The sequence below is a fragment of the Cervus elaphus genome, chromosome 4, assembly GCF_910594005.1.
Source record: "Cervus elaphus chromosome 4, mCerEla1.1, whole genome shotgun sequence".
Taxonomy (NCBI): domain Eukaryota; kingdom Metazoa; phylum Chordata; class Mammalia; order Artiodactyla; family Cervidae; genus Cervus; species Cervus elaphus.
In genome coordinates this window covers 58711825-58738580 of record NC_057818.1, presented here as the reverse complement: position 1 = coordinate 58738580, position 26756 = coordinate 58711825, and the positions used below count along the sequence as shown (strand labels likewise).

The 26756-nt window shown below is 43.5% G+C and overlaps 2 protein-coding genes and 1 pseudogene across 2 annotated transcripts in view; 1 reads left to right on the top strand and 2 right to left on the bottom strand.

Moving 5' to 3' along the window:
- The window catches only part of LOC122692444 (thymosin beta-4-like), a 567005-nt gene that overhangs the window by 24924 nt on the left and 515325 nt on the right, over positions 1-26756 (bottom strand). The window lies entirely within an intron of this gene.
- Positions 1-26756, top strand: part of LOC122692415 (zinc finger protein 345-like) — a 564572-nt gene that overhangs the window by 65784 nt on the left and 472032 nt on the right. The window lies entirely within an intron of this gene.
- Positions 3223-26756, bottom strand: part of LOC122691426 — an 84365-nt pseudogene continuing 60831 nt past the window's right edge.

Genomic DNA, 26756 nt, shown 5'->3' with positions numbered 1-26756 from the left:
AGCGGTTCTCATCTGGGGGCCCAGGAGGCCCCTCCTCGCAACCTCCGGCCCCTGCTCCCGGGGGAGCAGCCGCGCCGCTCCTCTTCCTCCAGGCGAGGCCCGGGCTGAACGCGGGGCTTCGGCGCGTCTGCGAGGGCTCAGCGCCAGCTTCAGGCCCGGAGGGGCGGCGGGGTCTGCTGGGCCGGGGTCGGGAGGCGGACGCCGGTGCCGCTCACCGGTCCCGTGCTAGCGGAATCCGGGGAGCGAACACGTGTGGACACAAAGGAGGGCTTGACGGCGCGTCTCCGGGAGGAGCTGATCGTCCTCAATCTCTCCTGAGACAAGGCCAGGAGAGGTGGGCCTTCTCGGCTTTTCAAGCTCCTCCTGCCTGTGGGCGTGTGGGGAGCAGGCGAAGGCGCCCTGCTGACGCCTTGGAAGGTGTAATCTCAGGACGCTGAGATGATTCTTCCCCAGGACCTGAGGAGAAAACGACCCAGGGCAGGAGGAAAAGAGGAGGAAATGGCCGCTTCTCGGGTAAACGTCTGTCCTGGCTCAGAGGCTGTGTCTGCTTTTCCTCCTGAAATGCCCTGCATTAACAGTTTATAAACCATTCATTCTCTACTTGTGATGTTGCCTGTTGAGGTGGTTTTCAACTGCTAAATTTTTCCCTTTTTATTCTGATGATGGCCAATATCAGAGCTTTAGAATGTTTCTCCCTCATGTCCCAGAGCCTTTTCTCAGGTGTGTCTCTGCATCAAGGCTGCCTGGAGAACTTGAAGCATCTTCACCGAGAATTAATGACTTTCCTTGTGGCTAAGAATGCTCCTGCCAACGCAGGGGACACGGGTTCCATGCCCCGGCCATTAAGATCCCATGGGCCGCGGAGCAGCTAAGCCCGGGCCCACAAGTACTGAGCCTGCGCTCTGGAGCCCTGGAGCTGCAACTGCTGAAGTGTGTGCCCTGGAGCCCGCGCTGCACAAGGAGAGAAGCCCCCGCAGTGAGAAGCCCGTGCACCACACCTAGAGAAAAGCCCGCAGAGCAACAGAGACCCAGCTTAGCCGGAAATAAATGAATGAATAAATCAAAATAGAAGGACCTGGGATTTAGGAGGATGGCTGGCTATAAAGGCTGCTAGGGAAGACCTATGAGGAATTTACATTTGCTTATGAATTTGCAGGCTGTTATCTAGCACGTGTGCTTATGTGAATAACTGGTGTCAAAGCAAGGCACGTGCAGGCCACCAGTCTACACAAATGATGCTAAGGCAGCAATATTATGGTCAGTGTAAGTAACTCTCACCAATACTCCTATGCAATCCATATTGTAACCATCATAATGTCCCAGTAGTTAAAAACGAGGAAATGATGCACTGTACCATTTATGGAAAATACGATCTCAAGTTATTTGAGGGTTATGGCCAGTAGAAAAAGAGGAGTTACTATGAGATGTCATTCTGCGTGCATCCTAAGTCACTTCAGACATGTCCAACTCTTTGTGGCCACATGGACTGTAGCCTGCCAGACTTCTCTGTCCATGGGATTCTCCAGGCAAGAATACTGGAATGGGTTGCCCTGCCCTCCTCCAGGGGATCTTCCAGACCCAGGGATCGAACCAGCATCTCTTATGTCTCTTGCATTGGCAGACAAATTCTTTACCACTAGCACTACCTGGGAAGCCCCATGAGATGTCATCTTACTGTGTTACAGATACTTTCTACTCACCATCAGTTAGTGATGACTTAAAAAAAAACCCAGGGGGATGCTAATGCTTGTATCAATGTTAACATTGGTGGTGGGATACATGTGTGCATGCTCAGTTGTGTCTGACTCTTTGCAACCCCATGGACTGGAGCTCACCATCCTCCTCTGTCAATGGGATTTCCCATGGCAAAAATATTGGAGTGGGTTGCCATTTCCTTCTCCAGGGGATCTTCCTGACCCAGGGATCAAACCTACATCTCCTGTGTCTCCTGCATTGGCAGACAGGTTCTTTACCACTGAACCACCTGGAAGCTTGTTACTGATAAGAACACTTCATCAATTATATATAAAGTTTAATATATGAAAAGCCGTTCACTTTTATTAATTAACTTATAGTAAGTTCACACATAATCTAAATAAAACTTTCCAAAGTTTATAATCTTTGATCAAAATACAGATTACAAGCATTTGGACACATTCTTGTTCTTCTGATACAATGGTCAGAGAAATGTGATATTTATGGTTTACAAAACAGAGCCATAATTTAGTAAATAAGGATTAATTACATTAATTACATGACATTTCAGGAAAAGATTACATAGATTTTTCTTGGGTATCTGTGAAGATTTCCTGATTGCTACCATGTCAACTAAAATTCATGACTTCTAGTTATTGCTGTTATAAACATACGTCAAGATTTCAGTGAACTGCCATCTTTATATCCATAAAAAACCATTGGCACACCTATTTAAAATTTAGACTCTCTTACTTTAATACAAAGAATTATTCTCTGAACACTTACCTAATGGTGACATAGAGGGATGTTTTAAACAATGACAGTCATCACCTTCATTTAGACTTCCACTATACATTTCACATTACAAGATCCTTAATAGTCCATAGAAAAGTAGATAAAAATTATTTCCACCTAATATAGAAGGGTCTTGTTTAACTTTGAGGCAGCAAAGACCAAGAATATTAGTTTTTAAAAAAGCATATTAGTTCACATACATACTAGAAACAAAGGTCTAGCCTGTAGTAATTTGAAAGTTGAGTTATATTAAATTTTATTTTCACATAATGTCAATATGAACAAGGATACAATGATAATAATTATATTGTCCAACATCTCTCACCTTGATCCTATGGTCCAAGTAACAAATAATTTTTCTAAGTGTTTTAACTATGGATTATTTTCTGTAATATCCTGATTTAAAGTAATACCAGAAAAGGGTTATTGACTGAATGCTATCTTTGATGAACTCTCTGATATTTATTTAGACCTGAGTTTTTAAATTCGTTTTGTACATTTCTCACAGCATTAATTAAACGTTCTTCCCAGGATGAACCCTCTGGCATTTTCTGATGTGTATGCTTAGGACAAACCTGTTTCATCACTTATTACGTTTGTAGGGTCTGTCTCCAGCACACGCTCTCTGATGCTGAGTGAGCTGACGGTTCACTTCAAGGCTCTGTCACATTATTTATATTTGTAAGACTACTTGGCAGTATGAATTATTTTATGGCAAGTAAGGTTTGAGTGTCAGTTAAAAGCTTTGCCTCATTCTTTACATTTGTATGGGTTCTCCCCAGTATGAATTCGCCTATGTTTATTAAGGTTTGAACTCTGATTAAAGGCTTTGCCACATTCTGTACATTTGTATAATTTCTTCCCAGTATGAATTCTCTGATGATGGATAAGGTTTGAGTGCTGATTAAAGGCTTTGTTACTTTCTGTACATTTATAAGGCTTCTCCCCAGCATGAATTCTCTGATGTCGATTAAGGTTTGAGCAATTGCTAAAAGCTTTGCCACATTGTTTACATTTGTATGGTTTCTCCCCAGTATGGATTCGCTGATGTCGATTAAGATTTGAGCAATTGCTAAAAGCTTTGCCACATTGTTTACACTTGTATGGTTTCTCCCCAGTATGGATTCGCTGATGTTGAGTAAGTGCCGTACTTTGGTTAAAAGCTTTCCCACAATTCTGACATTTATATGGCTTCTCCCCAGTATGGATTCGCTGATGTCGAGTAAGTGCCCTACTTTGGTTAAAAGCTTTCCCACAATTCTGACATTTATATGGTTTCTCCCCAGTATGGATTCGCTGATGTCGAGTAAGTGCCGTACTTTGGTTGAAAGCTTTCCCACAATTCGGACATTTATATGGTTTTTCCCCAGTGTGGATTCGCCTATGTTGATTAAGGTTTGAATTCCGAGTAAAGGCTTTGCCACATTCTGTACATTTGTAAGTCTTCTCTGCAGTATGAGTTCTGAGATGTCGAGTAAGGTTTGAGGGCTTGCTAAAGGTTTTGCCACATTCTGTGCATTGGTTAGGTTTCCCTCCAGTATGGGTTTTCCTGTGTCCGTTTAGATTTGATAATTGAGGAAAGACTTTCCCACATTTATTCCACTTGCAGTGTTCCCCCTTAGCATGAATACTCGGATGTTGAGTAAGTTGTGATGACTGGTTAGAAACTTGACCACATTCACTAAATTTGTAATTATTTTCTTCAGTGTGGATATTCCTATCTGTAATAAGATTTGAGCTTTGATAAAAGACATTTCTACATTCATCCCTTTCATCATGGTTCTCTGAACACTGAGTTCTCTGATGATTCATGAGACCTGAGTCTTGGTCAAAGTGATTCCCAGGTTCAAGGCATGGGTAGATTCTGGCTCCATCATATATACTGTTGTAATAACTGAAGATGGAGTTCTCGCTTAAGGCCTCACTCGTTGGATTACACATGGAAGGTTGTTCCGCATTATCTGTACTATGATACCCATTGAATGACGGCGGCCAGATAAAGACTCTCTCATTATTATCGACGTAACAGATATTGGAATAGGAAGAAAATGTTTGTTGGTGGAAAAGTAATGAGCCCTCACTAAAGGATCTCTCAACTTGATCATAGTGAGATTTTCTTCCTTCATTTTCAAATCTCTGGCTTTCAGACATGCATGACTGACTGTTTAATTCAAACCTGTATTCATGCTGGTTTGAGTGATTATTTGTAGCATAGACTAGATGACTTTCCATGTTTTCAAAATTTCACATCAGAGAATAGGAGTTTTTTTTTTTTAATCATATGGGTCCTTGCTTACAAAAACATATTTTTCTGCCGAACTTATTGACTTCAAATGGGATTTTTCCCAATTTGACACATATCCTCAATTTCTTTTGGCAATCATGTTTTCATCATGGATAATTGTCCCGATTTGGTTACATCTAAAACAACATCTTTTTGCCCTTCACAGGCCCCCTTACTTTCCCAGTCTTTCATTAAGTACAGATTTCCAAGCTGAGAGCTCTCAGAACTTCCCAGCACCTCACACATGAATCTCCTATGCACGGCTTCTTTGGGAACAAACCCTGGGTGTCATGAGAAGATATCACTGAAAGATAACAAATAAACGAGATCCCACTTAGTATTTTGAGCGAATATGCTTTACAGTTGTATGCAATACTGACAAACCCTTAGCTAGATTAATAAGAGGTGAGATGCAAGTATGATCAGAAGTAAAAAACAACGGCCCTGTACATGTTACATAGAACAAAAAGTAATTCTATCAGGTTACGATGAATGATACTATACCGAAGAGTTGAATACCTCAAAGAAAGATTCAATTCTTAGAAACACAGAACACCTTAGATGTTAGCATGAGTGAATTAAAAAATTATAACACAACTAAAACTATTAATAAAGAGTAAAAAAGTAATTTAAAAAATCCCTGGAGTAGATGAATTAACTGGAAAGTTTCAGCAACCTTTCAAGAAAAATAAATATCAATTCTCCATAGTGGATCACCATGTACACACTACTATATTTAAAATGGATAGCCAACAAGTTCCTACTGTACGGCAGAGGGAACTCTGCTCAATGTCATGTGGCAGCCTGGATGGGAGGGGAATCTGGGGGAGAAAGGACACATGTACATGGATGGCTGAGTCACTCTGCTGCCCATAACATTGTTCATTGGTTATACTCCAGTACAAAATAAAAGAACAGTAAAAAATATTTCTGTGAGTTAATAGATATATTAAATGGTTTTAGCATTGATGAGTTGGGGTAAATGCACTTAAAATGTCTAAAATTTGCTTATAGGAAGTAAAAATTGGGAGGTAGAAATTGGGGATTACATTTTATGATCTCAGGGACTGAGTCTGAACTTCGGAGAGCCATGTTTGAAGTTTCCATTGGAAACTGGAAAGCAGGAAGCATGTATCTGTTCCCAGTATTTCTGGAATTTTGTCAACCAATCCCAGCATCTCTACAACTCTCCTCACACGTTTTTGACTTGAGGCAGAGTCAGGAATTTGGAAAGGCCTTAAGGCAGACTTTGTCAGAACTGTGAGCAGCTTTTCCTAGGTCCCCCAAAGCAGCGAGAGTATGCAGGTCCCCAGAGACCAGGAGGAAGGTTTTGGCTCTCAGTGAAAGTGAGGGAAAAACCACTGGAGCTGAAGAAGAACACACAGAGGTTAAAGAGCAGGAGAACGGGGAAGGTCATGTCCCTCTTTGACAGAAATAAACCCAGGCTTCTCATTCTAGTGAAGCAGGCCTCCCCAAACCACCTGAATAAGTCTGGCTTCCTCTGTGGTCTTTGGACCCCTCACCTGTGTCATCTGCTTCATTCATTCACACCTAGCGCTGGGATTCTTCCTTTACTCCAAAGGGACCTGCTCGTTATAAAAATGAACACAATTAGGACTTTGGGTTTAACATATGCACTCTAGTATGTACAAAAACAACCAACAAGGATCTGCTGCGTAGCCCAGGGAACTATTCTCAACATTTGTAATAACCCATAAGGGAAAAGTGTCTGACTTGACTAATGAAAGCCTCTCCTTACAAAACTCAGTATCTCTCCTGAACACAGCTGAGTGCTCATATTTCAGAGCCAATGAGCAGCAAAGAGACACGAGGAGGAAATGGAGTTTCCACCTTAACTGTGTTGGATTGTGCACCCCCCTCACTACGTCTTTCCAAGATTTTATTAAAGATAAACAGAAAAAAATGGAACTTCATGGTGTGAGAATCTAGCAGAAAACACCCGAATCGGTGACCATCAGGTGTAATGGGATAAACTGGTGTCAGGTGAGAGAAACACTCGAGAAGACACATGGTCTCTGCTCAGGTACTTTCGGCAAAATTAAGGAAATCTCAATGTATCTTGAGAAAATTTCAGTTGTATGCATTTTTACTCCAAAAATACCTCCCCTGTTCTGTATCCCTAATAGCACATTTAAACAATAGACCTTTCTTACCAGTGTAGAGAATAGTCAGATTTTTTTCAAAAATCTCTAAGGAATTCTAGACTGTGAGGAAAGCTGAGTGCCGAAAAATTGATGCTTTTGAACTACGATGTTGGAGGAGACTCTTAAGAGTCCCTTGGACTGCAAGGAGATCCAACCAGTCCATCCTGAAGGAGATCAGTCCTGGGTGTTCATTGGAAGGACTGATGCTGAAGCTGAAACTCCAGTACTTTGGCCACCTCATGCGAAGAGTTGACTCATTGGAAAAGACCCTGATGCTGGGAGGGATTGGGGGCAGGAGGAGAAGGGGATGACAGAGGATGAGATGGCTGGATGGCGTCACCGACTCGATGCGCATGAGTTTGAGTAAACTCCAAGAGTTGGTGATGGACAGGGAGGCCTGGCGTGCTGCGATTCACGGGGTCGCAAAGAGTCGGACACGACTGAGCGACTGAACTGTTCAGTTCAGTGTAGTCACTCAGTCCTGTCCGACTCTTTGCGACCCCATCCCATCCCAAGGGGAATTCTGCATATCAATGTGTTCCCTTGTTGATCTTTCCAAAAGGGAATATTTTGAAAAACTGAAAGCTGTTAATTCCCGCTGGGAATGCTTCATGCCCTGTAGGGAGCCTGGAGGCAGAAAAGGAGAAGAGGCCCATGCACAGAGAAGAGCCTGACTGTGACTCATAAAATAAAAGAAAAAATAGGATTTAATAGTTGAAAACCACCTCGCCAGGCAAGAATATCAGAAAAAGAGAATTAAAGATGTGTAAGTTTTCAATCCAGGGCATTTAAGGAGGAAACAGCAGACACAGCCTCTCACCTGGATCAGGACATTCCCCTGAGAAGCTGCCATTCCCTCCTCTTCTTCCTCCTGCCCTGGGTCGTTTTCGCATCACGACTGTGGAGGAATCACCTCAGCATCGTGAGATTACACCTCCAGAGGTGCCAGCAGAGCTCCTTCGCCTGCTCCCAACACCCCCACAGGCAGAAGGACCTTGAAAAGCGAGAAAGGCCGACCTCTCCTGTCCTTCGTCTCAGGAGAGATGCAGGACAATCAGCTCCTCCGTGGAGACCAATCTATCAAATTGTTGTTGCTGTCGTCTACTCTTCTTTCTTCATATAAATTCCCCCAAATTGTGCTCACACGGGTGTGTGGGCTGCACTGACTTGCCCCTTTAAAGCCCACGCAGAGCAGAACTTGCTGCCTCTCCGCGGACTGACGCCGGGCCTCAGGTCTCACAAATGGACCAGGGGCCGCGTCCTTAACCCGGGCCCCCCCTTAGAGTCCCCTGGAGCACTTCCTACACACCACACTGGTGCTCCCACAGGACTAATAGAGAACTCTGGGGAGGGCACCGGGGAGGTCATTTACTAACACTGGTCACGTGACCCTGATGGGAAACAGATGGAAACCACTTAGCCAATGGTTCAGATTCTTTATGAACCATTTCAGTGAATATGAACCCCTCGAGGTCAGGTCCCCACTCTAAGAAGTTACGAATCTGCAGGTCTGAAGTGGGGCCATGAAATGAGTCTTCAGCAAGTTCCCTGTCTGTTCTGATGCTTCTCCCCCAAGACCCACACTCAGGAGCCCTGAGCTTCAGTCCTCACACTCTGCACAGCTGAGACCTCTCAGGAGGGGAGGGTTTAGGGTGGGAATTTCTGAGGGAGGTCAAGGCTAGAACCAGGCAGAGAAAGCTGCAATACTTGGGGCTCAGGCCTTTCTAAGTGACCCTGGGTGAAGCGCTGTGGTTCCCCAGGCTGAGTGTGGATGGGTCCATTCAAACCAGAGGAGCAGGATTCTGGTGATCTCTGAGGGTGTCACTGAAGGGGGGCCTGTGAAGTAGGCCCTGGGGTTCAGCAAGACTGCTGGTCTCAAGGAAGGGGTCACCTAGAGCAGGTGCTCACAGGACTGGCTGGTGTGAGTTCAAGGACCTGCAGGTTGCCTGCTCCCCAGACAGACGCTGAGGCAGCAACAGCATGGAGCAGTTCAGGGGAGCTCTCAACAGTACTCTGTATGATCCTTCTTATTAGAACCGTCACCATGCCCCAGCAGTTACGGGGGCGCAGGGGAAGGTACATGTAGAAATGATGGAAAATATATCATCACATTATTTGAGGGTTAAGGGTAGTAAGGTAACTAATTGTTACAGATGCTATCCTCTGTGCTACCTAATAGTTTATTATTACAATCTCTCCCCCGTAACCCTAAAGAAGGTGGGAGAGGTTAATGTTGGCGGTGGGTTAACACTTCATTCATTACACATCAACTTTATTGGCAGAAACCATTCAATTTTAATTAACATATATGAATATCACACATAGTCATAATAAAACCTTTTACAATCCACTGCATGACCTTAATTAAAATACAGATTTACAAACATAGACAACAATATTCATTTCTCTGATACAATGATCTGAGAATTGTGACTTCTGTGGTTACAAAATAGAGGCTAATCATTTAATAAACAGATGTAACTAGCTACATGACTCTTCTGGGAAGCCTTTCACATACTTTTCTAGGGTTATCAGAGATGACGTTATCGCAAACATGTAAACTAATATTCTTGACTTCGGTTGATATGATAAAGATACATCAAGATTCCAGTGAACTGTCATTGTCTTATCCTTAATAAGCAAATGACATAACTATTGAAAATTTAGAACAATCCTTTGTCTTACTTTGATGCATGGAATTAATTCCAATACATTCTTTGATATTTATTTAGATTTGATTAAATACTTTGCTACTTTTTTTTTTAACATCATTCACTTGTCTTTCTGGTATAAATCCTCTCTTGTTTTCTAAACTACATTTGGGATGAACCTCTTTCATCACTTATTACATTACTAGAGTTTCTCTCCAGAGTGTACACTGCATATGCATTAAATAAGCAGGGTGATGATATACAGCCTTGACATTCTCCTTTCCCAATTTGGAACCAGTCTGTTGTTCCATGTCCAGTTCTAACTGTTGCTTCTTGACCTGCATACAGGTTTCTCAGGGGGCAGCTAAGGTGGTCTGGTATTCTCATCTGTTTAAGAATTTTCCACAGTTTGTTGTGATCCACAGAGTCAAATGCTTTAGTGTAGTCAATAAAGCAGAAGTGGATGTTTTTCTGGAATTCCCTTTTTCTATGATCCAATGAATGTTGGCAATTTAATCTGCATTGTCCAAATCCAGCTGTACATCTGGAAGTTCTCAGTTCATGTACAGTTGAAGGCTGGCTTGAAGGATTTTGAGCATTACCTTGGTAGCATGTGAAATGAGTGCTATTGTGCAGTAGTTTGAACACTCTTTAGCTTTGCCCTTCTTTGGGACTGGAATGAAAACTGATCTTTTCCAGTCCTGTGGCCACTGCTGAGTTTTCCAAATTTGCTGGCATACCTAGTGAAGCACTTTCAGAGCATCATCTTTTAGGATTTAAAATAGCTCAGCTGGAATTCCATCACCTCCACTAGCCTTGTTGGTAGTAATTCTAAGGCCCAGTTGACTTCACACTCCAGGATGTCTGGCTCTAGGTGAGTGACATCATTGTGGTTATCTGGGTCATTAAGACCTTTTTTGTACAGTTCTTCTGTGTATTCCTGCCACCTCTTCTTAGTCTCCTCTGCTTCTGTTAGGTCCATACAATTTCTGTCCTTTATTGAGCCCATCTTTGCATGAAATGTTCCCTTGGTATCTCTGATTTTCTTGAAGAGATGTCTAGTCTTTCCCATTCTATTGTTTTCTTCTATTTTTTTGCATTGATCACTGAGGAAGGCTTTCTTATCTCTCCTTGCTGTTCTTTGGAACTCTGCATTCAAATGGGAATATCTTTCCTTTTCTCCTTTGCCTTTTGCTTCTCTTCTCTTCTCAGCTATTTGTAAGGCCTCCTCAGACAGCCATTTGGCCTTTTTGCATTCTTTTTTGGGAGGATGGTCTTGATCCCTGTCTCCTGTACAGTGTCACGAACCTCCGTCCATAGTTCCTCAGGCACTCTGTCTGTCAGATCTAACCCCTTGAATCTACTGTCACTTCCACTGTATAATCATGTTGTTGTTCAGTCGCTCAGCTGTGTCTGACTTTGCAGTCCCATGGACTGCACCACACCAGGCTTCCCTGTCCATCACCAACTCTGGAGCTTGCTCAAACATGTCCATTGAGTTGGCGATGCTATCCCTTATCTTGTTCTCTTTCGTCCCCTTCTCCTCCTGCCCTCAATCTTTCCCAGCATCAGGGTCTTTCCCAATGAGTCAGCTCTTTGCATCAGGTGGCCAAAGTATTGGAGTTTCAGCTTCAGCATCAGTACTTCCAGTGAGAATTAGGACTGATTTCCTTTAGGATGGACTGGTTGGATGTCCTTGCAGTCCAAGGGACTCTCAAGAGTCTTCTCCAACACCACAGTTCAAAAGCATCAATTCTTCGGCGCTCAGCTTTCTTTATAGTCTAACTCTCACATCCATACATGACCACTGGAAAAACCAAAGCTTTGACTAGACAGACCTTTGTTAGCAAAGTAATGTCTCTGCTTTTTTTTTCTTCTGCTTTTTAATATGTTGTCTAGGTTGGTCATAACTTTTCTCTCACAGAGCAAGTGTCTTTTAATTTCATGGCTGCAGTCACCATCTGCAGTGATTTTGGAGCCCCCCAAAATTAGTTTTGTTTTTATTTCATTACTCTAAGAGGTGGATCCAAAAAGAGTTGCGGTTTATATCAAAGCATGTTCTGTCTGTCCTACTTATATTCTCCTCAAGAGGTTGAGATCATCAGCCCTCTTTTGAGCTCTTTCATCAGTTTGGAGTTTCTTTTTCTGTCTGGAGTTAGGGAGTGTGGTAATTTCATTCTTTTCATTTGAGAAATCTCTTCACTGTCCTACAGTCTGGCTGTTAACAATTGACATTGCCAGCATCAGTGTAGGAGCGGTCCCTTCTCTCTACAACCCTTTCCAGCATTTATTGGTTTTACTTTTATTTCATTTTATTTTTTTGTTTGTTCATTGGTTTTATACTTTTTGCCAATGTCCATTCTGACCTGTGTGAGTTTTGATTGGCATTTCTCTTAAGAGTTCGCCATGTTGAAATATTTTCATATGATTTTTTAAAAACCGGTGTGAGTAAAACTGACCTCTGGAGATTGTCCACTTGACCGACTGCCCTGTTTTAAATTCTTTTTTTTAGGATCTACCCGAGGACATTTGTTGGGAATGGGTGTTTTTCTCCTCACAGCCCCCGTAGGCCTGGGGAATATGAAGTGCCCATGAGCAGAGGTTTTTCAGTCGTTACCAAAAGTGGCCACAAGGCGGCAGCATTTCTTCACGCGCCACTGTTCCGGGTTTCGTTTGTTTTTAGTGTTTATTTTCTGCTGGAGTAGAGTTGATTTCCGATGTGTTTGTTTTAAGTGTACGGGAACTTGGTTTAGTTGCACATGAACGTACCTCTGTTCTCTTTCGGGTTCTTTCCCTATATTGGTTCTCTCGGTGTGTTCAGTAGACTTCCCCGTGCTGTTCCGTTATTTTGGATTATCTATCTGATAATAAGCAGTGAGTGTGTTAATCCCAACCTCTTAATGTCTTCCTTCCCCTACCTTTAAAAAAAGTAATCATAAGTGAGTTTTCTGAGTCTGCTTCTGTTTAAAAATTAGTTCATTTTAATGAACTTATAGATTCCACCTGTAAGTGATGTATTTCTTTCCTTCTCTGACTGACTTCACTCAATGTAACAAAGCTCTCGGTCCATCCATGGTGCTGCCAGCGGCGTTTTTCGTTCTGTTGATGGCTGAGTGTGTTCAGTGTACAAATGAACCTTTTACTTTTCATTTCTCTATTGATGGATATTTTGGTTGATGCTGCTTTGGATATTGCCAATAATGCTGCCCTGAAGAGAGGGCTGCGAGTATCATTTTAAATTAATATTCTTTCCGGATCTAACCCAAGGAGGGGGCTTGCCGGAACATGTACTAAGTCTATAGTTAGTGTTTTAAGGAATGTCCATACTGTTTTCCTCCGTGGCTGCACCCGCCGATTTCCCTCCCCTCCCACAGTGTAGGAGGATTCCCTGTTCCCCTCACCCTCGGCAGCACCTAATATTTGTAAATTGTTTGGATGTCAGCTATGCTGAGGGGTGTGAGGTGATACCATGGCGCAGTTTTGATTTGCATTTCGCCAGTTAGTTAGTGACGTCGAGCATCTTTCCAGGTGTTCTGTGGCCGCCAGGATGCCTTCTTTGGACAAAGGCCCATTTAGATCTTTGGCCCATTTTTCTAATGGGATTTTTTTTTTTTTTTTTAATTGAGCTGCATGAGCTGTTTGTATGTTTTGGAGATAAATTCCTTGTTTCTAAATTCATTTCCAAACATTTTTTTTTTTCCCATTCCAAGGGTTTCTTTTTTAGTTTGGTTTACAGTTTCCCTTGCAGTGCAAAAGCTTTTGAGGTTGGAGACTCTTTTGTTGAGTTTTGTTTAATTTTTCATTATTCTAAAAGTAGATCGAAAAGGGTTTGCTGTGGTTTATGTCAAAGCGTGTTTTCTCTATAATTTCCTCAAGAGGTTTAGAGTAATTGTCCCTCCATTAAGCTCTTTAATTGATTTGGAGTTACTTTTTCTGTATGAGGATAGGGAATGTCACAATTTCATTCACTGTTATCTCACTCGTTGTTATCTTGTTATCTTCTCCTCTGTACCGACTCTTTTTTTTTTTTTTTTTTTTTTGTACCGACTCTTAACAATTTAACTTGGTAGCGTCCGTGCAGGAGAATTCCCTTCTCTCCAAAACCTTCCAGCATTTATTGTTTGTGAACTTTTTGACAAAGGTCATTTTGACCCGTGTGAGGCAACACCTCGGGGTTTTGGTTTGCGCTTTGGTAAGACTGCAGGATGTGGAGGCTTTGCGTGTGATTAAAAAAAAAAAAGTGTGAGTAAAACTAACCTACTGAGATTGGCTTCTTGACCGTCTGCCCTCTTTTGACTTCTTTTTCCAGGACCCATCCGAGGACACTTATTGAGGACAGGTGTTTTTTCGTTAAATTCCTGCAGGCCTGGTAAAGAATGAAGTGCCCTTCCGCACAGGTTTCTCAGTTGCTGTTGCCAGACGTGGCCACAAGGCGGCAGCATTTCCTCGTGCTTCACTTTTTTTTTTTTTTAATTTAGTGTTTGTTTTCTGTTGGAATACAGATTTCTGGAATCTGGAATATTTCTGTTCGAATTCCTGTTGTGCTTGTTTTAGGTTTACAAGAACTTGATTCAGTTATACGTAGATGTATATCTATTCTCTTCTTTTTAGGGTTTTTTTTTTCCCCATATATGTTATTTCAGGGCTTTCATTATGCTTCCGTGCTATTCAGTAGGGTTTTTTTTTTTTTTTTTGGATTATCTGTCTGATAATAAGTAGTAGATATATGTAAATTCCAGCCTCTTAATGTCTCCCTGCCCCTACGTTTTTTGAAATAATCATAGGTGGGTTTTATTAGTCTGAGTCTATTTCTTTTTATAAATCTGTTGACTTGAAAGAATTTATAGATTCCACCTGTAAGTGATATAATATTTCCCTTTCCCTCTCTGACTTCTCTCAGTAGGATAAATCTCTTGGTCCATCTATGCCATTAATGACATTTTGTTGTTGTGTTTCTTTCTGATGGCTGAGTGTATTCCAGTGTCTAGATGGATCAGTTACTCTTCATTTCTCTCTATTGATGGACATTTTGGTTGAAGTGCTGTCTTGGAATTGGTGAATAGTGCTGCCATGAAAACAGAGGAGAAAGTATCACTTTAAATTATGATTTTATCCAGATCTAAGGGAAGGAGTGGGCTTGCCTCATCAAGTGGTAACTATACTTAGTGCTTTAAGGAATCTCCATACTGTTTTTCTTAGTGGCCGCACCCTCTCATTTCCATCCCCGCCCACAGTACAGGAGGAGTCCCTGCTCCCCTTGTCCTCGGAAGCACTGAATCTTTATAGATCTTTTAGAGGATGGTCATTCTGAGGGGGTGAGCTGATACCTCGTTGCAGTTTGATTGGCATTTCTCTAACAGTGATGCTGAGCATCTTTTCACGGGCTTTATGGCCATCTCGATGCCTTCTTTGAAGATACATCCATTTAGATCTTCGGCCCATTTTTTCTCTTGGGTTGACTGTTTTTTGATATTGAGCTGCAGGACCTGTTTGCATGTTTTGGAGATGAATATGTTGCTTTTAAATGCGGTTGCATTTCCCCCCTGATGTTCAGGGTTTTCTTTTTCTTTCAGTTTGAGTTTCCGTTGCTATGCAAAAGCTTTTGAAGTTAATGAAGTCCCTTTTGTTGAGCTTTAGTTTCCATTATTTTAAGAGTGGATCCAAAAAGAATTTGCTGCGATTGTGTCAAACCGTGTTCTGCCTATATTTTCCTTAAGAGGGTTAGAGTAATCTTCCCTCAATTTAGAACTTTAATCGATTTGAAATGTCTTTTTCTGTAATTGGTTAGGGACTGTCGGTTTCATCATTTTTCACTTGTTTAAGGAACCTTCACCCTGTCCTCCATGCTGGTTGTTAGCACTTTGCCAGCATCAGTGTAGAAAGATTCCCTTTTCTCCACAACTGCTCCAGCATTTATTGTTTGTACACTCTTTGACAAAGGCCATTTAACCAATGTGAGGAGATACTTCCTTGTAGTTTTGATTTGGGTTTCTACAAGATTTCATGATGTGAAGGGCGTTCATGTGATTTTTTTTTTTTAAACAGTGTGAGTAAAACTGACCTCTCAAGGTTGGCCTCTGGACCATCTGCTCTGTTTTAAATTCTTTCCCCAGGACCTACGAGGGCATGAGTTGAGGACAGGTGTTTTTTCCTTACATTCAAGCAGGCCTGACGAATATTAAGTGCCCATCAGCGCAGGTTTTTCAGTTGCTCTTACCAAAAGCGGCCGCAAGGTGGCAGCATTTCTTCATGCCCACCAGCGCCTTAGGGCAAGTCCTGTTCTGGGGTGTTAATTAGAATGGATACACCCAAGGCTGTTTCTCCTTACTTCTCCCTGATGAGCCTTTATCCCCGGACAGATCTCAACGACTGCCACACCCCTTTGCAGAAGGAGCTGTCCTCTGTCAGTGGGGTGACCCTAAGGAAGGAGGCTGGAGGTGGGAACCCCACCACCAGGAGACACGGAGCCCAGGGCACTTTGCAAAGCTCTTCCAGCCCAGAGACCCCACCATCCTTCGGGGGCACCAGGGTTGGTTCTGCTGCAGGAGGGTCCCCTGGATCTGGAGACTGTGGGCTCATGCAGACGGGAACAGGCGGTCCCGGTCCACGGGGTGGGGGGCTGTTTTCCTGGCACACGCTCCCCAGCGCCCTCAGCCCCAGGACAGCCCAGCCCGGGGTCCCAGCCTGCTCAGACTCCAGGGTGTGACACCAGCCCAGGTCCCCAAGGCCTGAGGGGAACAGAGTCAGCAGTTCTTTTCTCTTTTTTAAAAAATGGTTTTTTTTGAATTGTAGTTTACAGGTGCGTTACCTTGTGGTGGCTTGTACGGCAACTTGATTCATTTATTCAAGGACGTACATATATTCTTTATTGGTTTCTTTTCCCACAGAGGTTATTACAGAGTGTTGAGAGGGTTTCTTGTGCTCTGTGGTGGGTCCTTGTGAATTATTTTAGAAGTATAAATAGTACTGTGTTTGTTATTATCAACCTGCTAATTTCTTCCTGCCCCCCATATTTCACTTTGAGGAACCATAAGTTTATTTTCTAAGTCTGTGATGCTGTTTCTGTTTTGTAAAGAAGTTCACTTGTATCCATGTTTAGATTCCACCTGGAAGTGGCTTTGCTTCTCGCCTCTGGCCCCTGGTGGTCTGGCGGGGAGCACGCTTGGTTCTCATCCGGGCTCCCCTCATTCAATTCAGGCTGCTGGCTACACTTAGGACAGGAGCTCCGATTTTCCCTTGTGACCCTACTGGTGCTGCGGCTCTGCTATTTCTTTCTCTGCCTGATTTACACAGCGGTTGTTTCTTGCATTACCAAACATATGAGCCTCTGATGAAACAATGACATATAATTCCTTAGGCGCTCAATGATGGTAATGGCTTAACTTTACATTTGGGAAGAAGCTCCAAGTGGGAATATTTTCATAGACCACAGAGGCTGGAGAGACAGGTGGTCCAGCAGCTCTTGGCTACTGCGTTATGGCCTCGTCCAGTGACGTTGCACTGAGTGCCCTGTCAGCGGGATCTCTGCCAGGCCTGGGAACAAACATTCCTAGCACCATGGCTCAAACCGGATGTGAAATGCCACCAAAACTGTGGTCAGACTTATGGCCATGAAGGGGCCATGCTGACAGGAAGCTGGCACCTGCTGTCTGCTCCTGCGAAGATTAAATCAGGAGCCACTGCCATTGTTGACCTTCAGCAATCCCTGAAAGGCTTGGAGAGGGGAGATCAGGAACGAGGCATCTGTGCTCTGGGAAAACTGGCAGAACAAGCCTTCAGATAGTTAGATGTTTTCAGGTAAAGATTTTCATGAGCCCAGATTCCTGCCTCTTCTCATGCCTAGAGAAGCACTAAAATTAGTAACTGTGACAACTGCTCTGGGTTTTGTGATTTATTTGTGTTCTAATAATACCACATCAGAGGTTAAACTCTATTTAGATAAATCTAGACAACTGGCTACCAGGCTAAAGGTCTCCTTGAAGTGCTAGGTCTAGACTGGAATTCAAGCTTACTCTCCTGGGGGGGAAAAAAAATGAGAGATCTACTTTGCTTATTAATGTTCAGGTTTTCACTCCTCCAACTACTTCGACTGAGTCTCTCACACCTCCCTTAGTCACTCTGGGCTAATACAAACGACGTCAAAGTATGTGAGACCACAGCAGAAGGCTCCATTCCCTTGGAGAGGGTAGCACAAGTGCTGACTCTGTCTAGATCAAAATTGCTAAACAGCATAACCTGGCTCTCACTCCTGCTTGGGCCCTTGGTCACAGTAATTCTTTTGCTGATCTTTGGCTCCTGCCTTTCTAAATCTCCTTGTTAAATTTGCCTCTTTCAGATTACTACAGTTTCACATCAAGATAGTGGTGATGCAGAGATTCCAGCCAATTCTCAGAACAGATCCTGTGGGAATAACAACAGAAGTCACCCTGGGGTCCCTTGATGAGACAGGGCGAGAGCTCTGTGACCCCAGCTAGGTGGGGTCTACAGTCCCATGCCAGCCTGAAGAAGCTACAGAAGAGAGACCTCCGCCTTCATCTTCCCAATAAACAATTTTTTGGTTCGTGTCTCTCAGAGGGACTTAAGGTAGAAGACAGAGGGCCCCCAGGCTGGACAGCTGGTCTGTCGAGTGGAGTAAGTTGAAGCTTTGTTCTCACCCAGACACTCCAAGGACAGAGCTAGCGGCAGAAGCTGAGCCCTGCTGGGGTAAAGAGATAAAATGCCCAGTCCTGAGGACAAGGAAAGCTTCCCTCTCGGCACACGTGCAGGAGGGCTACTTGGGGCTGAGAGAAGCATGTGGCCCCATCCCACAGGAAGTGTGGACACACACCACAGGCCTGTGTGGGGGATCACCATGAGGAAAAGGCTGTACATGCGTGCTGGGGAGGGTCCAGGGAAGAGTGGGTGTGGAAAAGAAACAAGGTAAGAGGCCAAAGGCAAACAGGAGCCCAGGCGGACGTCCAGGGCGGGGAAGTAGCACCGAGTGCTGGCACGGCAGGCACGGTGCTGACGAGCGCAAAGGCCTCAGTGAGGACCGGCGGCAGGCTTCAGGCCAGAGTCGGGCCTCAGAGCCAGTCGGGCCTTGTGAGAACCAGGGTAGAGCCACATGAGAACCGGAATCTTACCTCAGTGAGGACCGGCGGCAGGCTTCAGGCCAGAGTCGGGCCTCAGAGCCAGTGGGCCTTGTGAGAACCAGGGTAGAGCCGTGTGAGAACCGGAATCTTACCTCAGTGAGGACCGGCGGCAGGCTTCAGACCAGAGTCGGGCCTCAGAGCCAGTCAGGCCTTGTGAGAACCAGGGTAGAGCCGTGTGAGAACCGGAATCTTACCTCAGTGAGGACCGGCGGCAGGCTTCAGGCCAGAGTCGGGCCTCAGAGCCAGTCGGGCCTAGTGAGAACCAGGGTAGAGCCACATGAGAACCGGAATCAGTGAGGACCTGATTCCGAAACCAGTGAGGGGAGGGGCGGGGTCCCTGGGGAGGAGAGGGGAGGCAGGGCCTCCGGGGAGAAGCAGGGTGGGGTGGGGTCCTGCCAAGGTGGGGCCTCCGGGGAGGGGGCTGTGAGGTGGGGCCTTAGTGATTTGGGTCTTAGGCTCTTGTCCACTACCTTTCAGAGAACAGTTGTTGAGAGTAAGGTTCTTTTTCTTTAAGTAGGCCCCAGGCTTGGTGAGGGCCTTCCCAGTGGCTCCGCAGTAAAGAATCTGCCTGAGATGTAGAAAACTCAGGAGACGTCACTGGTTGGATGCCTGGGTCAGGAAGATACCTCAAGGGGGGCATGGAAACCCATTCCAGAATTCCTACCTGGAGAATCCAACGGACAGAGACTGGCGGGCCACAGTCCACAGCGTCACAAAGAATCAGACACGACTGAAATCAACTGAGCGCACACGCAGGCTTGGTGGATGTTAACTGCCCCCAGATTTTCCAAGTCGTTTTTACCAGGGTCAGGCCTAACTTGTACCAGAGTCAGGATTAAGCCAGAACCACAGTCAGGCCTGCGGGTGGACCACGGTCAGGCCCAAGTGTGGACCAGAGTCAGGCCTCAGTGTGGACCAGGGTCGGGCCCGCCTGTGGACCAGGGTCGGGCTTTAGCATGGTCCACAGTGAGCCCTTAGTGTGGCAGGACCAAAATCAGGCCTTAGTGTGAATCAGAGTGAGGCCTTAGCATGGTCTAGAGTCAGGCCAAAGTCAGTACCAGAGTCTGGCCTTATACTGGACCAGAGTCTGCCTGAGTGTGGACCAGAGTCAGGCCTGAGTGTGGAACCCAGTCTACCTGATGCATGACTGTTACCCACTTAGGTCTGGCTCTGGTCCAGACCTAGACCTGACTCTGGTCGACACTCAGTACAGACTCGGGTCCACACTAAGGCCTGACTCTAGTTCGCACCAAGTCTGGTCAATGCCAAGGCCTGTCTGTTCTACACTAAGGCCTGAATCTGCTACTCACTAAGGCCCGTACATCATAAATCACTTCAACCTCAAATAAGTTATAATTAGAGCTGGCATGAGCTTAGTCAGAAACTGACAGAAAATTTCAAAGCTATTATCCAGCAATAAAAAATAAATTAAAAACGCTTATATGTGTATGAATTTTCATTGATTGGGCTCCCATGCCTGGGGAGAGATCTGGAGAAAAACTAATATTTTAGAAGACAGCCACACCCCAGCGATATCGGCAGCTCTAGGTTCAATAACCAAGACGGTGAAGCAACCGACGTTCAGAAGGAGAGATGACAGAGAGAAAAGACGCAGTACAGACACACAAGGCGATGTTATTCTACCACAACATGCGATGAAATAATGCCTTTTCCAGCCGTGGTGACAGAAAACGTACGATCGTGATCTCGGGGAGACCGCCGTGAGCGGGCCTGGAGAGAGATCTCGGCTCCCTGCCCGGAGTTGAACCAGGGCGCCCTGGATGAAAAGCAGGCCTGCCACCCACGAGACCGCCGGTGGCCAGAGTGTAGAAGCAAAGTGACCTTTGGTCATTCCCTGGTTTGAACCCAAGAATATTTTAAGGAGGCAAGAGGTGTAAATGTGTATAGAAGTCCATTGTTATCGACACAGCATAACATCTGGGAGAGCGTACAGAAACACAGGGTGTTTAAGACAGGAGCGGCGCAGACATGCAGAACCAAGAGAAGTGTGTGTGTGTCCTGAGGAGGAGCCAGGGGGAGACGATGTAAGTCCCTCATTCAGGACCGTCCTTCTGGGTCTTCGGTTACCTTTGGCCGATCACCTTGTCTCTTTTTGCACACCTGACTGGTCCCTGCACCCTCCCCACGACGTGGGCACAACATTTGCTAAGACTGATCCCCCCACAGAGGCCTGTGGGTGCATGTCCACACTTATTATGAGATGGGGCCCCCTCCCTTTTCGGCCATAAAGGCGCCTTCCTGCCCTTGTACAGGGCAGTCTTCTTTGACCTCAGGAGTGGGCCCCTTATCTCTTCACTCCAGCAGACTTCAGCTTCTGCCACTAGATTTGTCCTTGGAGTGTGTGAGTGAGAACAAAGCTGCCATTTCACTCCACTTGACAAACACCAGCTGTCCAGCCCACAGGCCCCTCTATCTCCTACGTCAAATCCCACTGAGAGACATGAACCCCAAAAATCTTTATTGGGAGGCTGAAGGGCGAAGGTCTGTCTTCTGTAGCTTCTCCAGGCTGGCGTGGGGCTCGTAGACCTTACCTAGCTGGGGGCACGGAGCTCTCACCCTGTCTCATTCAGGGGCCCAGGGTGACTTCTGTTGTTAATCCCACAGGGTCTGTTCCGAGGAGTAGCTGGAACCATTATCTTGATGGGAAACCATCATAATCTGAAAGAGACAAACACAACAAGTGGATTTAAAAAGCCAGGGGCCAGAGATATGTGATAAATTATCACAAATTATTGTGAGCAGGAGCTATAGCAGGAGTAAGAACCAGGTTACATTTCTTAGCAATTTTGATCCTGGTTCAGATAGAGTCACACTGGTGATACCCTCTCCAAAGGCATGGAGCCTTCGGCGGTGGTCTCACATGCTTTTATGTCTTTGTATTAGCCCAGAGTGACTGATGTAGGTGTGACAGACTCAGTTTCAAGTAGTTGGAGGAGTGAAAACCTGAACATTCATATAAAAAATCAATCACAATTTTTCCCCAGTTGAAGAAGCTGGAATCCCAGTTTAGACCTGGCACTTCAAGGAGACCTGTAGCCTGGTAGCCAGTTGTCTAGTTTTATCTAAGTAGGTTCTAACCTTTGATTCACATATTGATTCACATATTAATCAGAGCAGTTGTCACTGTTACTGACTTTAGTGCTCCTCTAGGTATGAGAAGAGACAAAATCTGGGCTCATGAAAATCTTTGCCTGAGAGTATCTAACTATCTGAAGGCCTGTTCTGCCAGCTTTTCCCAGAGCACAGATGCCTCGTTCCTGATCTCCCCCCTCAATACCTTTCAGGGCGTGTTGCAGGGCAGATGCTGCAGCAGGTCCGGATCTAATCCTAGCAGAGGCAGATGGCAAGTGCTCGTTTTCAGTTGGCATGGCCCATTTGTGGCCATAAATTTGACCATGGTTTTGGGGGCATATCACGTCCATTTTGTCCCATGGTGCTAGGAATGCTCATTCTTAGGTCTGGCAAAGATTCTGCTGACAGGCCACTAACCCAAGAAACAGGAGCCAATAGACCCTGGATCGCCTGTCTCACCTGCCTCTATGGTCCATGAAAACGTCCCCTCTTGTTGCTTCTTCCCACACCTAGAGTTCCACCATCACCCTCACTGATCTCATATCATCATTTTATCAGCCGCTCAGTCATGCATTCAGTAATGCAAGAAACAATTGTGGAAAGCAGGCAGAAAGGCAAATAATATAGCTAGCAGTATTAGTAGGATCATAAGTAAGAATTTGAGAACCTGTTTTAAGTATAGTCAATATGCAACTTGGATGAAATGGACAAATTCTTAGAAAAGTATAACTTTCCAAAACTGAACCAGGAAGAAATAGAAGATCTTAACAGAACCATCACAAGCAAGGAAATTGAAACTGTAATCAGAAATCTTCCAGCAAACAAAAGCCCAGGACCAGATGGCTTCACAGCTGAATTCTACCAAAAATTTAGAGAAGAGCTAACATCTGTCTTACTCAAACTCTTCCAGAAAATTGCAGAAGAAGGTAAACTTCCAAACTCATTCTATGAGGCTGCCATCACCATAATTCCAAAACCAGACAAAGATGCCACAAAAAAAGAAAACTACAGGCCAATATCACTGATGAACATAGATGCAAAAATCGTTAACAAAATTCTAGCAAACAGAATCCAACAACATATTAAAAAAAATCATACACCACGACCAAGTGGGCTTTATCCCAGGAATGCAAGGATTCTTTAATATCCGCAAATCAACCAATGTAATACACCACATTAACAAATTGAAAGATAAAAACCATATGATTATCTCAATAGATGCAGAGAAAACCTTTGACAAAATTCAACACCCATTTAAGATTAAAACTCTCCAGAAAGCAGGCATAGAAGGAAGATACCTCAACATAATAAAAGCTATATATGACAAACCCACAGCAAGCATCACCCTCAATGGTGAAAAATTGAAAACATTCCCCCTGAAATCAGGAACAAGACAAGGGTGTCCACTCTCACCACTATTATTCAACATAGTTTTGGAAGTTTTGGCCACAGCAATCAGAGCAGAAAAAGAAGTAAAAGGAATCCAGATAGGAAAAGAAGAAGTGAAACTCTCACTGTTTGCAGATGACATGATCCTCTACATAGAAAACCCTAAAGACTCTTCTAGAAAATTACTAGAGCTAATCAATGAATATAGTAAAGTGGCAGGATATAAAATTAACACACAGAAATCCCTTGCATTCCTATATACTAACAGTGAAAAAACAGAAAGAGAAATTAAGGAAACAATACCATTCACCATTGCAACAAAAAGAATAAAATACTTAGGAGTATATCTACCTAAAGAAACAAAAGACCTATACATAGAAAACTATAAAACACTGATGAAAGAAATCAAAGAGGACACAAACAGATGGAGAAACATACCATGTTCATGGATTGGAAGAATCAATATTGTCAAAATGGCTATTCTACCCAAAGCAATCTATAGATTCAGTGCAATCCCTATCAAGCTACCAACGGTATTTTTCACAGAACTAGAACAAATAATTTCACAATTTGTATGGAAATACAAAAAACCTCAAATAGCCAAAGTAATCTTGAGAAAGAAGAAGGGAACTGGAGGAATCAACCTGCCTGACCTCAGACTCTACTAGAAAGCCACAGTCATCAAGACAGTATGGTACTGGCACAAAGACAGAAATATAGATCAATGGAACAGAATAGAAATCCCAGAGATAAATCCACGAACCTATGGACACCTTATCTTCGACAAAGGAGGCAAGGATATACAATGGAAAAAAGACAACCTCTTTAACAAGTGGTGCTGGGAAAACTGGTCAACCACTTGTAAAAGAATGAAACTAGAACACTTTCTAACACCATACACAAAAATAAACTCAAAATGGATTAAAGATCTAAATGTAAGACCAGAAACTATAAAACTCCTAGAGGAGAACATAGGCAAAACACTCTCCGACATAAATCACAGCAAGATCCTCTATGACCCACCTCCCAGAATATTGGAAATAAAAGCAAAAATAAATAAATGGGACCTAATGAAACTTAAAAGCTTTTGCACAACAGAGGAAACTATAAGTAAGGTGAAAAGACAGCCCTCAGATTGGGAGAAAATAATAGCAAATGAAGCAACAGAAAAAGGATTAATCTCAAACATATACAAGCAACTCCTGCAGCTCAATTCCAGAAAAATAAATGACCCAATAAAAAAATGGGCCAAAGAACTAAACAGACATTTCTCCAAAGAAGACATACAGATGGCTAACAAACACATGAAAAGATGCTCAACATCACTCATTATAAGAGAAATGCAAATCAAAACCACAGTGAGGTACCATTACATGCCAGTCAGGATGGCTGCTATCCAAAAGTCTACAAGCAATAAATGCTGGAGAGGGTGTGGAGAAAAGGGAACCCTCTTACCCTGTTGGTGGGAATGCAAACTAGTACAGCCACTATGGAAAACAGTGTGGAGATTTCTTAAAAAACTGGAAATAGAACTGCCATATGACCCAGCAATCCCACTTCTGGGCATACACACTGAGGAAACCAGATCTGAAAGAGACACGTACAGCCCAATGTTCATCACAGCACTGTTTATAATAGCCAGGACATGGAAGCAACCTAGATGCCCATCAGCAGATGAATGGATAAGGAAGCTGTGGTACATATACACCATGGAATATTACTCAGCCGTTAAAAAGAATTCATTTGAATCAGTTCTAATGAGATGGATGAAACTGGAGCCCATTATACAGAGTGAAGTAAGCCAGAAAGATAAAGAACATTACAGCATACTAACACATATATATGGAATTTAGAAAGATGGTAATGATAACCCTATATGCAAAACAGAAAAAGAGACACAGAAGTACAGAACAGACTTTTGGACTCTGTGGGAGAAGGTGAGGGTGGGATGTTTCGAAAGAACAGCATGTATATTATCTATAGTGAAACAGATCACCAGCCCAGGTGGGATGCATGAGACAAGTACTCGGGCCTGGTGCACTGGGAAGACCCAGAGGAATCGGGTGGAGAGGGAGGTGGGAGGGGGGATCGGGATTGGGAATACATGTAAATCCATGGCTGATTCATGTCAATGTATGACAAAACCCACTGCAATGTTGTGAAGTAATTAGCCTCCAACTAATTAAAAAAAAAAAAGTATAGTCAATATGTCCCAGGTCCTCTGACTTCATTTGTTAAGTAATTGTAGCCTGGTGTTAATCTCCTGGCTATAGATCATGGAGATTTTAACTTGTATCCAAAGATTGATTACTGAGATAAGTTTTAGAAATGAACTTAGAGAGCCCCTTAATAATTCAGGTAACTCTCATTAGCATTATAACATAAAAGCAAGGAACTATGTCATAAGAGTTTCTTAGTAAACATAGACCTTAATTAACAAAACTAGAATTTAATATTTAGTGAATCATATTTTCTTTCTAAAATTGCCTCCATTTTCATTAAACTAGGCCAAGACTAATTTGTTTTAAAAATAAGTTTGGTGTGCTGACCACACAGCTTCTTCTATACTGACTCTGCTGTAATTCCTCAGGAGTCTGAGACTAAATTCCCCAAAGGCCTCTCAAGGCCAAGAATTTATTAATTTGTTCTACTTTTCCCCATTTATAAATGACTGACTAGAGAATAGAATTATCATTACTTTTTTACAACAAAAATATTTCCAGTCTTTATATTCTTCTCTCACTGACAGCACATATCCGACTTGCTATACACACTCAAACATTTTCCTTGTCACTTTAGTAGATTTGAGTCCATAAATTTTAACCTTAAAAAATTAACCCCTAGTGAAAACCAAGATGAAAGCAACTGTGAACTATTTGTTGCATTGGCAGTCTCTTATTAGCAAACTCAAGAACATATTCTAGAAACTCTAAAAACATGTATTTTTCCAAAGTACAGTTTTTCTCAATGTAATACAAGGCACATGTCTAATAGATATACATCTATGTATAACTGACTCAAGTTCCTGAAAACCAAAAACAAACAACATCGGAAATCACGTCTACTCCAATAGAATATAAAAATTTAAATAACCAAAGTAATAAAAAGAGTGGGGCATGAAGAAATGTTGCCACCTTGTGGCCCCTTTGGGTAGCAACAACTTAAAACCTGTGAAGATGGGGACGTATTATTCTTGAGGCCTTCAGGGATGCAAGGAATAAACACCTGTTGTCAACAAATGACCTTAGGTAGATCCTGGAAAAAGAATTCAAAACCTGGCAATTGGTCAAGAAGCCAACCTTGGGAGGTAAGTTTTACTCAAATTCTTCCAAAATAATCACATGAAAAGATTTCAGTATCACTAAAACTTACAGAAATTCAAATCAAAAGTACAATGAGGAATCACCTCACTCCGATCAGAATGGCCATTGGCAAAAAGTCTACAAACAGTAAATGCTGGAGAGGGTGTGGGGAAATGGGAACCCTCCTACACTGATGCTGGCAAGGTAACCTGTTAACCGTCAGTATGGATGACAAGGTGGAGGTTCTTCAA